Here is a 9,275-nt window from a genome sequence, read left to right as displayed (position 1 = left end):
TCTCCTGGGAAGTGCATCGGCTCTGGGAACCACTCTCCTGTTCGGGTGTGCGGTTGGTCCTTACCCCACGCACATCCCAGACAACGTGCCCAGGATCATACCAGGCTCTGCCCATCAAAGCAGCCACAGGACCTCCCACTGACAGTGACTTGTCCGGCTGTGGGAATCAGAGGAGTCCACGCAGGTGGTTTATAGGGGAAGCGAGCCATTGGCCGAGTGAGGACCCAGGGAGACTCTAGGGGAGGGCGGAGGAGCCAGGAGCCTGCGGACGCGAGGTGGGCCGGCCTGCCCCACCAGGACACCACCAGGACGCCAGCAGGAGGGAATACGATATCTTGGAATCGTCCACAGCTCCCATCCCCAGCAGTCGAGGGTTGGTCTGGAGATGTCAGATCTCCTGGACTTCAGGGTCCGTGCATGTGCCAGCCGGGCTTCCATAGCCGGCCCAACGCCCCATGTGAGAAGCGAGAGACAGAGGCTCTCTCCTGGGGGAACCACCAGCAGCACGTGGCTGACCAAGGCCAGCAAACACCTTTCACCATACCCCTGGCTGGAACAGAGGCAGGACCAGAAGGACAATGGGGAGTTCCCAAGAGACGACCAACACACACGTCTCCCTCCTGGCCCAGGGCCCCACGCGGGCCCGCCATCTTGCTATGAGTAGGCGTCCAGGTCACCACCGAACTGGCTGCAGATCTCTTCCTGCAGTCGTCTCCTCCTCCTCCTCACTGCTTCCCTAGTCCGTTCCTCAAAAGCTCCCCGTTCCCTGCTTCCACTGCAGCCTGACCCCAGCTCTGCCCATTGGGCTGGACGATCCACCTGCAGGTTCACTTGACCAACTCCTCTGCCCGTGCACCCGTGCCCAGGATCACCCTTGTGCTGCTCCACACCAGGAGCCTGTGGCCTCCCCCCAAGAAGTAATGCCTCCAGGGCCTCTGGGAGGAGTTCCGGGGTCCCGGGAAGCAGTGTAACCTTTGACACCCCAACCATTGATCCACCGCTTTGTTCAACGTTATGGGCGAGGCTGCTCTGCCCCCAGACCATTCCAGACACGCAGGCAGAAGACAGAGCCTCCCAGAGAGGCCTGGCACGTGGCTCTGAGTGACTTCCAGGAAAGGACACGGACCCAAGCTCCACATTCACAAAGCAGGGGCCAGTGTTGACCATCGTCTTAAGCTGGCAACAAGCAGGGACGCAGACGTGGCTCAGTGGTGGAGCCCTTCCCAGCATCCCGGAAGCCCTGGGTTTGGTTGTGGAAGACAGAAACAAGCAAACAGGACCTAGCAACACCAGAGTGGGGTGCCGGGAGTAGCCAGGAGCCAGCTGGGCAGGTAAGAGGGTAGTGTTCCCGAAGGAGCAGCAGGCAGAGCCCCAGGGGGAAAACAGGACGCGGGTAGGTGCGACCTCATTCCAGTCTGCCCATGGTCCCCGCGCAGTGTGCAGGAGTCCCCTCCCTGTGGCACTCACCTTGGCAACCCCTGTAGTCAGCACCCGCCTCACCCCTGCCCCGGCCACAGGCGAGGACTCCCCGAGTCACGCTCTGGACTGAACCTTCACGGTGTCTGTGCCCCACTTCCCCTGCGAGCTCGCTGGTGGTGGGAGGAAGCAGTGACCTCTCATCTTGATGAGCATTGTTGCCATGGCAGCCGCACCACCTGCCAGCACCCGCCTTCCACCTCCACCGCACCCCGTGCTCCACCGATGACGCCACATGCACCGTGTGCCCATGAGGCCATCGCCCTGAGGACATTGAGTGCACGAGCAGCCCAGCCCCAGAATCCTGGGGGCTGGCAGGGTCTGCTCGGCTGGTTTGGGAGTCAGGGGTCCCACCAGGGAACAGATGGCGAGCTTAGATTGGAGTCACTCAAAGAGGGCTTTTCAAGACCTTTCCCTGCAGTGTGGGAAGCACTTAGAGGTTGAAAGGAGGGAGGGACGAGGGAGAATGTCACAGAGGGGAGTCCTCCCTGGAGGAAACCAGCTTCCAGCCAGGTGACACAGCAGCCAGTGGGGGACGGGTAAGGGAGCAGGGTCGGGCCCTCCCCCCAACCTCCCACAGCACTCCTCCCACCCCACCCTTGCAGAAACCCAGGCAAAGGGGCCCACGGTGGCAGCTGGTGCGGCCACATTTGCAGCCTGATTCATGAAGCTTGGATATCTTGGATGGCCCAGCAGGCAGGCAATTCCTGGAGACCACGAGCAGCCTGCCCGCCAGCAGACGTGCCCTCAGCTGCAGACCAACCAGTCCAGAGTCCTCCAGCCCCCTGTGACCTGCCACTCACACACAGTCCCTGGTACAGGGACTCCTACAGCTCAGGGCCCTGGGTAACTGTCAAACTGTCCTAAACCGGTTCGGCTCTGCCCTGTTTGACCTGTTCCTTCCTGTGACATCCACACCAAAGGCTCTGGCCCCTAGGTTCTGCTTCTTCTATCTCCTGAATGATCTGGGGACTTCTCTGTGTGACTCTGCATGACCTGTGACCTGATGTGACAGAGGTGGCCTGCCCCTCCTCTTCTTTCAAGGTAGTCTCTGCCTGCCATCTCACCTTACCTGGTACATGTAATTCCAGGTACATTTGCAAGCACGTCCCATACAGGTCACCTGCCTGGGCAGCACAAGAGCGTGGTAGAGAGCTGATTCATGCCCACAGGTGGTCCAGTGGGCAGGGGCCTGGGTCAAGAGTGGTCCCGGTGTGAGGAATGGCCAAGGTGAGCTTTCAAGCCTGTGGAAGGAGCCCATGGACTCAGATGTGCATTTCTTTGGGTTTAAATCATGCAGCTTGAACGCAGGAGTCTTCCTGCAGACTGATTTGAGTCTGAAACAGGTGTCACGCGGTTGGTGCGGATGCTCCCCAGTTATTATCACGTCAATCGCAACATCTGCTCACCTCCCGCTAACCCGCCCGTGGTACCTGGGGACTGAGGCGCAGCTGCAACCTGGTTGAACTTCCAGCCCCTAATGGCTCTCGGCGTACTCTCTGGTCCCCTGAGCAGGCCTTGGAGCAAACGCTGTTCCTGGAGTCTCTTCTCTTGCCTTTGTTGGGCTTCCCAGCCTTCCAAGGTCAAGCGGCTACAGGGCTGGTTTTCTTCTGTGGGCCAGACTCCCGTTTCACACAGCTCTGTGGGGGCACCCTCCTCGCGGGAGAGTTCCTGTCTGTGAGATGAAAACCCGCCCAATACCTGTTAAAGAACAATTCGGAAAACCAGCTCCTAAGAGGACACTGTGAATCACGGGCCCCTCAGACACCTCCAACTCATCTGCTGGCCTGGAACCTGGTGTTCATGTAGAAGACCACTTGGGCTCCCCAGGAGGGTCCAAGCTGAGTGCAGGCCCAGCAGATGCCTGGGGACAGAGCACATGTTCACCAGAACGAAGCTTCTCTCCTGCACCTTGGACGGGTGGAGGCCCAGAGAGAGCCAACCATTCTCGCAGATGCTGGAACGGGGCAGGGAGTGGAGCTGGGGGCTGGGGGCTTTTCCTGAGGATTGTCTAAGATCCCCAAGTAAGAGGCTGCCAGATTTAGCAAATAAAAATCCAGGATACCCAGTTAAATTCGAATTTCAGAGAAGCAAAAATAACTTTAGCACCAGCACGTCTCAAGTGTCTGAACTTCACAGCTGACTGGGCATGGTATATACTTCATCTGGCAGCCCTACAAGGGGGCTCGCCTGGGGCCCCGCCACGGCCCTTGCCAGGGAGCTGAGGTCATGGGGGTAGGGCAGCAGGAGGAGACCAGGTGCAAATGCCAAGTTCAGAGGCAGGGAGGCAGAGGAAGAAGGCAGAATCCGAACAGGAACTGGATCCAAGTGGGGCTGGGTCTGGCACAGAGGAGCGCCTGGGACAGAGTGTCTGGAGCAGCAGGCTGGGTCAGCTGCCACAAGCCACTGAGCAGGCGTGTGGGTTGATGCCTGATTGTTCTGGCTGTATGCAAGCAGAATATGGTTTGCGGGGTCCCTGGGAATGTATGCCATTGTCTGGGCAATGAAGAAAGCCTCGTGTGCAGCCCTGCCCGGGAAGATGGCGTCCCTGTCCCTCTTGGACCCGAGTGCCTGGCTGGGGACTGCACTCTCAGGCAGCAGCGACCAAGCCCACAGCCTTACTGCGCAGTCTCCTGGGCTCTCCTCTGGCCCTTCCCATCTCCAGGACAGGCAAAGGCCTGCGGGAACGTAGCTGCACCCACATCATGGACAATCTGGCCTGGCATTTACTCCCTCCAAAATGTTAGTCCAAGGGGGGACAGTGAGGTAGAAACTCAAGAGTGGACACTGGATTCCTACTAATGGAGAAGAGACTCACTCAAGGCTCACACGCTGGTCCTGCCAGCCCTCGGCCTGTGCACGCTCAGGGGCTGCTCATCACATAAATGGCTAGGGTGTCTCTTAGTGACAATGGCAAGTTCCCAAGGGCAGATCACCATCTCTGTCACCAGCCCAGCATCTGGTCCGTATTCTGAGTAGACTCTGGTGTGAAACACAGCTACACATTCTCGCATGTGCATGAGAGTGTACTTGAGAGGGCAGTCCTTCCCTGTGTCCCTCTGCAGATAGGAGCTGTCAATCATCTTCCAGGTACATGCGGAGAGGGGAGGTGGCAGCCCAGGGAGTCTACTGCCCTTGTCTAAGGCTGATGGCAGGTGGAGAGGCCAGGCCAGTAGGGCAGGATGCAGCTTCGGGTCCAAGGTCTGCACAGGATTCTATCTGGCCACCCAGGAGACACTTGTCACCCTGGTTAAAATGACATGATCCGCCCAGAGCTGTGGACCTCTAACCAGGTCCCTGCAAACACACTCACATCACAACCCTGGCCTCAGTAGACTGCAAATCAGCACTGTTCTGTTCCCACGGCACGGCCAACGCCCTGTCCTGAGGGCAGGGAGGGCCTCCATGGGCGCTTGGGCCACGTCAAAGGCTCAGTGCAGCTCTCACGATCTCGGCCCAAGCCGTGTCCTTACAAGGCACCACGGGGAGGTCCCAGCCATGCTGCTGCTTTCTCAGAGTAATATTGGCTGCCCCCCTGGGTTTTTGCTGAGAACACCAACTACGGGCATTCTGCTTGTCCTTGGAACTTTTAGGAACCAAGTGTCATGCCCTTAAATAGATGGGATAATTCCACCAGACTGGGTAAATGAAGGAAATGCCAGGCTCTGCCCCTGAAAAATTCCTAAGGTGAAAAGGCATGCCATTCCTGCCCGTGGGATCCTGGGGCACCGTTTCCACACATTTCTACTAGGTGGGAAAATAACTGTCATTAGTTTTCATTGGGACAATTATATATTTAGGATCTGTTAAATTTAGACTTCCTAATCTCTCTGTTGCTAAACAGCTACACACAAACAAGATGCAATTTTTCTAGCTCAAAATAAACAGAGCAAATACTTTCCCAGGTCCCTCCGTCCCTTTCTGTGAGAGTGGACGCCCACCATGGGTCTCCTCGCTGGGTTCTCACACTGGGCTAAGTCGGGCTAAGGGTGCCCGCTGTGAACCGGATGCTCCGACCACCCAGGCAGTGAGGTCGCCGCCTCTATACGACCTTGCTGGAAGCTTTGCCTGTCAGTCCTGGCTTTCCCTTTGTCTAAATGCCAAGTTATGGAAATGAAATTGTCTCAGTCCTCACTTGCCGGGGCTTGATAGACTCGGGATCTCAATTTGGAAGGGGATTCGAAAGCCACTTAGTATAACCATCTTCACAGAGAGCCAAAGCCCCCTCTGAGGTCAGTTCTGGGGTGGGGGTGACCTTGCTAAGTGACTGTCAAGTCCAGGCGATTCTCTTGCTGGTCCTCCTGGTGAATGAGTCAGCTCTTCTGTGCCTCCTGGTGCCTCCTATCAGCTCCATCTCCATCTGCTCAGGGGCCGGGCAGACCCGACTAATCCTCCTTCCACGAGAGAGGCAGGAGAACACCTGCAGGTAGTTACCAGGTCACCCCACGTACAGGAGTGCTCCTTTTTCCTTACCTTGGTGGCGTCTCTGATAATTGTTGAATGAATTATTCAAAATGTTGATGAGATCATTGGTGAGCTATCTAGCTTAGATCTTTATCTCAGCTGATGAGTCAAATGCACTCCAGCTGGATTAAAGATACAAAAATCTTTTTAAATGAAATCATAAAATAATGAAAAAATTTTAAATAGCTAGAAGAAAATGCTAGCAAAAACAAATCCAGGACTGGGTTTGGTATTTCCAAACATAATACCATAATCAAAATACCCGAGGAAAATATCCATTGGCTTTTCAATCTTAAAAACCGCAAGCATCTAGATGTTAAAAAAAACAAAAAAAAACAAAAAACATTAAAAAGTCAAAAGTAAACAGTATATATGATAAACAATAGAATTAATATAATGGGAAATTTCACAAAATATTAAGAAGATAAGGAAGGCATGGATAAGTTATTCACAAAATAATAAATTCACATGGTTAATGAGTATTGAAAATGTTTAAGTTTTTATATTAAAAAAATGTGCGCTTAAAAATCGATGTTTTCCACCTCTTTGATTGCAAGGACTAAAGACATCTATCATGCCCAGCCTTGAAGAGTCCTGGGGGCTGAGGGCCATGTGGAATAGCAGCATTTTTCCAAGGGAAGTATGTCTAGATGCATCGAAATACGTCACCCAGGAACTCCACTGCAGCCATTTATGAGGTGGCTCTCAGGAAGGCCGGCAAAAGGCTCAGGGACCAGGTGTATTAGTTAGAGTTTTGAAGATTTGACACAGTAAGGTGAATGTCCCACAGTATAGAATTAAAAGAAATACACTTTCGGATGATTTCAAAACACGTGCTTAGGGTGTGTAACGTCAAAGAGGCCCAGGTCTGCCTCCAGAGCAAAGCCCTGCAAAGTCACTTGGGAAAGCGATTTCTAGCAGAGCCTCATACACGTGCCTAGAAATCACTGTGGAAAGGCACTACCACGGCCTGTCTCTAGAAGTGGAGTTTCAGGCACTTCTGCTTTGTTCCCTCTGCAGACTGTCATTTCCAAAATGAGCTTGAATTAAATAAATTCTAAGAACAAGCCAATCACTGAGCTAGCACTTCAGGCCTATTATGTCAATATATAATAAAAACCCAAACCCTGGTGCTGTCGTGGTTGTGGGGAGATGCCTGCATCCCCACATGGTGACTGCTAATCAGAGGGAAGGTTCCTGGAGGTCACCGTGGCTTTAATGTCCAAGAACCACAGAAGGCTCGTGCCTTTTGACTGAATAAGGCCATTGGAATGAGCAAACTGCTCTGGGCCTGCATTCCACGCTTCACGCATCGGTGTGTGAATACTGTCATGACTACTCTGTGGCGGGGCCCAAGTCCACCAGTGGACCGTCCTGCCACCGTAAGCTCGGAAATTGCCAATTTCTATTTGCCACACACAATCCTCTGTCTGGCATCTCACCTGGTTTCTAAATCACAAGGCCTTCCTAATGCAGGGACCCTGCGTCTCCACGCATGCAGTCAGCCCAAGGGAGGGGCCCCAAAGGTTGAAATGCAAAGTCAGTTTCATCTCGAGGGCTACAGAGTCATAGAGTCAAAGAGGAGGATTTGGGGGATGTAATATTAGTGTCGTGCTATTTCATGTGGCTTTGGAAAAAAATAAAATGAAGGGAACGGGTCTCCTTAGGATTTCTCTTAACAGAAACTTCCACTGATCACCCTCCCTGTCCCGAGCACCCCAATTCCCTTGTGTGCTAATCCACTGGAAGTTTGGGGTCAGTGTAAATACTATCAGTCCAAATAACTGGGTACTAGGCAACAGAACAGACTCACTGACGGCTGGTGCGCTCTTCCGGCTGCACTGGACCTGTGCCCCTCAACCGCCCATACGACAGCTGTCCTCGATGCCTGTGTCCCTCCTGTCTGTGCAGCATCCTCCTGCTACGCGGGCCTGGCTCTCCTCCATCTGTTTGATCCAGTTGTCATGATCCTGGTTTTTGCAGATGTGACAGCGGCCAGCCTGGTTGTGAATGCTTGCTAATGAGCCCCAGCATTTCCCATGCACCAGGCAACAGCTGGCCATGGTTGCAGACCGTCCCCAGTACCCAGACTGGGGTTGGAACTCTGTCAGGACTGTGGTGGAGGCTCTAGCTGAGCCCCCAAACCGCCCTTCTCTTCTGGGCTCCTGGCCAATGTTCTCCAGGCTGCCGGCATCAGCCTGGGACTTCGGAGAGTCAAACCCCAGCCACCGACCGGGGGCCCCAGTGAGGGCCCCCTGCTGCCTGGTCTCAGGTGTGTGAGGTGGCGCGTGTCGTCAGCACTGCACGGCCCCTCACTCACTTCCCACAGGGGTCCTTCGTCTTCCTCTCTGGATTCTTCTCCATCTCAACCTGCATGAGGTGTGGTATCAAAAGGCCCCACATTGCATCTGCAACCATCAAGAACCTTGGTCTTGCATCTTTGAGTGAATTTCCTGATCATTTTATTCTTTAGCATCCTCACTTACGATCTGACTATAATGATAAAGGTAATACCAACCCTTTATGTTGCAAGAAAGATGGCCCAAGAAGCCAGTGATGGCCAGTGATGAGCACAAAACCTTTCCGCAGACCAGCCTTCTGGCCTGCGCGATGGCTCGCTATTCACCTGTGAGGCTGCTGGCGAGTCCCAGAGGCAGCTCTGCCACCTGCAGCTGGCTCAGGACGGGGGTCGCTATGATCCCCCCACCCCAAATCTCTCCGGCCCCTACTTGTCACTTCAGTGGGTGGCCCCACCCTCCCCACCATCAACCAGCTCAAAGCCTCAAAGAATTCTGACCCTTACCTTCTTCACTTGCCTTCTGCTCCCTCTGGGATTCCTCTGATTTGTGCCCACCATGACAGTCCCCTGTTGCAGAAACTGGGCGTCTTCCATCCAGTCCTGGCCTGCAGCCTGCACATACACAGCAGGGGGAAGGAAAGGCTGAGCTCATGGCCATGCAGAACGTGGGTCAGGACTTGAGGGACACATGGGGACAGAGGCTGGAGCCTGGGCACAGAGAGGTCCCAGAGGACATGGGCCAGGCAGCCAAGGAGAGCAAGCAGAGTGGAGACCAGAGACTGGAGCCTGGAGGGCCAAGTTGCTGGGGGAGGAGAGAGGATTGTACGCTGGGTTGTCGCAGGAAATGCACCTCATGGGACTAGAACAAGAATGGGCTCAGCCCCCAGGACCAGAGGATGCTCAGGGCAGAGCCCAACATCCTGAGCAAGACGTGGACAAGTTCACAAGTGGGTGTGCAAAGGGTTGTCACCAATGCACAGTGTCCCTGCCCCCTTCCAGGGCACAGAGCAAGAGCGTGTGCTTCACAGTCTGAGCT

The 9,275-nt window shown here is 54.6% G+C and overlaps 1 long non-coding RNA gene across 1 annotated transcript; it reads right to left on the bottom strand.

The window, feature by feature from the left end:
* Positions 1 to 728: 728 nt before the first annotated feature.
* LOC306658000 lies at positions 729 to 8,543 on the bottom strand. Its single transcript, XR_013762942.1, has 3 exons — positions 8,459 to 8,543; positions 8,261 to 8,348; positions 729 to 6,062 (listed from the first exon to the last, which is right to left on the bottom strand). It is a non-coding gene; the product is annotated as an uncharacterized lncRNA (long non-coding RNA).
* Between the last annotated feature and the right edge of the window lie 732 nt (positions 8,544 to 9,275).

Source organism: Sciurus vulgaris, assembly GCF_902686455.1.
Source record: "Sciurus vulgaris genome assembly, chromosome: 3".
Taxonomy (NCBI): Eukaryota; Metazoa; Chordata; class Mammalia; order Rodentia; family Sciuridae; genus Sciurus; species Sciurus vulgaris.
This window is presented reverse-complemented; position numbering and strand designations above follow the sequence as displayed.